The sequence below is a fragment of the Marmota marmota genome, unplaced genomic scaffold, assembly GCF_001458135.2.
Source record: "Marmota marmota marmota unplaced genomic scaffold, marMar, whole genome shotgun sequence".
NCBI classification, from domain to species: Eukaryota; Metazoa; Chordata; class Mammalia; order Rodentia; family Sciuridae; genus Marmota; species Marmota marmota.
Genome location: NW_026000257.1, coordinates 716,953 through 720,326, shown reverse-complemented (window position 1 = coordinate 720,326; position 3,374 = coordinate 716,953). Strand labels below are relative to the sequence as shown.

Genomic DNA, 3,374 nt, shown 5'->3' with positions numbered 1-3,374 from the left:
TGACTGTATAGCATAGTTCTATCCAATCAAATGTAGATGAAAGTCATTGGTTAGGATTTGGTGGAAATCTCCATTAAAAAGGAGACTCTTTTTACTGACAAGGTATTTTGCCCTCTCCTCTTCCTCATTCTTCCTACCTGGAAGATAGAAGCAATGGCTAGAGTTGGAGCAAGCATTCTGCAGCCATGAGGCATAAAGGTGGATGTTAGAGGCCAAGGATCACAGAACAAAAAAGAAAAAAATATGAAGGGCCTTAGACATTGATAAAGTTGTAGAGGTCTTGGTCTTCCTACCAGTAGACTTGTGATAGAAGACAGGATGATGTCCCTAATTAGTTTAAGTAACTCATTTTCAGTAACTCTTTGTTACTAATATCCAAATGCAATTCCAAATACCCATACCAAAACACAAAAATCTCCCTTAATATTTCACTCTCTTTCACACAAAGCTGCATATATACACATACACAGTCTCTAACACACTATCTCATCCACACATGATTCCCTCAGGTTAATATGATCATGATGATTACAAACTGTGATGTCCAGTTCTCCAAACTATCACACTCACACCTTATTCATCAATTCCACTAACATGTACACTCCCTGTTACTCTCATTTCCACACATATACTGTCTTATTCTGTACTATCATATACACAATGTCCTTAGACTCCAAAATATTTGGTACCCATGACACACACTGTCAAATATAACTAGTTTTAATTAACCTCCAGTATCATGCATACCATTCCCATCACTCACAATCACATCTGCAATTATTCAACCTCTACAGTATCACACAGTATCTAAATATACCCATTATCATATACACAGCCCATATCCCCACTATAAAGCCTACATAAACTATCTCTATATCACATACTCATAACTAATATCCACAACCACCCTGCTCCCACAAACACACTTTTTTATATTCCTCATCAACACTCAGAATCTGTTCGTTTTCCATTTGTACACTTTATGTAACGACCCTATTCAAACACTCATGATTTCCACAATCCAAATTATCATACACTTTTCATTCACTGTGATCACACATGCTCACTCTATCCATCTGTCCTCACATACTTCTCATTTCTTCTAGTATTAAACACATACACACACACACACACACACACAAACACACACACACTAAACTTACCATCTCCATCACATCTCTATCTTCCACCATCACATTACACTCCACTGGCTCTCTACATCCCCTATTACTCAAAATGCCCCATTGATATTTTCACATGCATAGCGAACCCAATGTCCCACTATCATTGTGTCCTTTCCCCACTCCCAATTCTTTCACACACAACTTTATGCACACTCATCTTCCATGGTATTGTGATAATAACTATCACTATCACATTCCTATATTTTATATGCTTGTCAGTGTCATATTTTCTCTACCTCCATTATCACAGAGATTTCCTACTATGACTCTGCCATGACTCACTTTCCCCATTGCCACCATTATCACACATGCCTTGCCCACGTACCTCTACTACCCCACTGTCACACAATATTCTCTCCATCTCTCAAATACATGGCTTAGATCACCCAAAAGTTTATACTCATTGTCCACTGCATGCATTCTCATTCTCATTTTCTCTCTTCTCTTTCACCTCCTGTCCTCCCTCCCCCACCCCTCACAAACACACACAGACATTTTCCTGTTACAGAGATCTTATATGAACTTAGATAAAACAGATAAATTTCTCCCTTGAAGCTTCATTTCAGAATTCCAACAGGTGTTAAGTGGAAGAACATGTGCTCAAAAGTCACAATGTTTACTGTCCCCATTTGTTAGTCAGTGGTGAATGGAATCCTTTGGCACATTTGCCTCTAAGAAGCATTTCTTCAAGGGGCTAGGGTTGTGGCTCAGTGGTGGATTGCTTGCCTTGCACATGTCAGGCACTGGGTTCAATCCAGAACATTAAATAAATAAATAAATAAATAAATAAATAAATAAATAAATAAAGTTATTGTGTCCATCTACAACTAAAAAATATATTTCAAAAAAGAAGCATTTCTTCATGTTTGGATGGAGTTATACCATTTGAATGGAGTTTTCAAATACGCCAGTGATATACCATTAATATGATACTCTGCAATTCAGCTATTTGTACTATACTTCAGTCTTCCTAAAATATCCAAATACCTTTTTTGTTACAGTAAAATTGGGATATTTTTGGTCTTGAAGAGCTAGACAGGTTCAAGCAAATGGCAATACTGAATATATCACTGAGCTGTGTTAGAGGGAACACTTAATCTTACTTCTCATGTTTCCAAGTGGAAGAACTCCAAATAGATGAGCACTCCTGCTTTCTGTCCACATGGGGAGGAATGAGTTATATGATGAGTATGTTGGGAATAAACATCTGAGTATGTTTGGCTCAGGCTCTTTGCCTTCTACTTTTTCCCCCAGGGGTCTGTATGCTTATAGAAAACATGAATTCTGACTGGCTCCTTGCCATGCAATAATGAACTCACTTTTGCCTTGGAGCTTGCAGCATGGCTTGTGACTGTCTGAGTAATCTACTTAATTTTGTGGTCCAATCTTAGGAAGTCTACACTAAAACCATTTTCTCTAATCAAGCTTTATCAGTAATAAAAATTATGTTCTGATCTCCATTTAATCCTTTTTAAAAATTTTTTTAGTTGTAGTTGGACACAATACCTTTATTTTACTTATATTTATGTGGTGCTGAGGATCCAACCCAGCGTCTTGCATGTGCTAGGTGAGAACTCTACTGCTGAATCACAACCCCAGAGCCTCCATTTAATTCTTATACCTCTCAATTTCAATTGGTTCTGAAGTTAGTCAAGGAAAATGAGTATTATTTATTGAATTCTTACAACTCCTATAGGAAGGACACTGAAATCATATAAATTTACCGCTGACAGTTTTCTAGATGAAATTTGGTTTTGATTAACATTTAAGACAAACACTGGTAATAAGGGGATGTAGCTCAGTTGGTAGAGTGCTTGCCTCACATGCATAAGGCCCTGGGTTCAATCCCCAGCACCACCAAAAAAAAAAATTGAAAAAAAAATGCTGGTAATACAATCAAATCTAAAAAATAAAATTTTATTGCCCCTTTGACTAGACTCCTAGTTCTTTTTGTTAACTAGCTTTTTGCAAACTTTTAAGCCCTCACAAAGAAACAGATACCATGTTTGCTCTCAGTGAAAGAACACTATTTCAGAATACAATTTGTGTCTGAAGTGGCTAGTCTCAAATGTTGGAATTTTTCAGTTTCCCCCAGGACAAGCAGTGTTGTAAAGTAATGCCAATTGTCTCTGGAAAGAAAGGAGTTTGAGGATTAGAATTCATTCTTATTGTCAGGAATAAGAATGCCTT

The 3,374-nt window shown here is 37.1% G+C and overlaps 1 non-coding gene across 1 annotated transcript; it reads left to right on the top strand.

Annotated features, from left to right (window-relative positions):
- The first annotated feature begins 2,971 nt into the window (after nucleotides 1–2,971).
- On the top strand, nucleotides 2,972–3,044 carry Trnav-cac. The gene has a single exon. It is a non-coding gene; the product is annotated as a tRNA-Val (tRNA).
- Nucleotides 3,045–3,374: the final 330 nt, after the last annotated feature.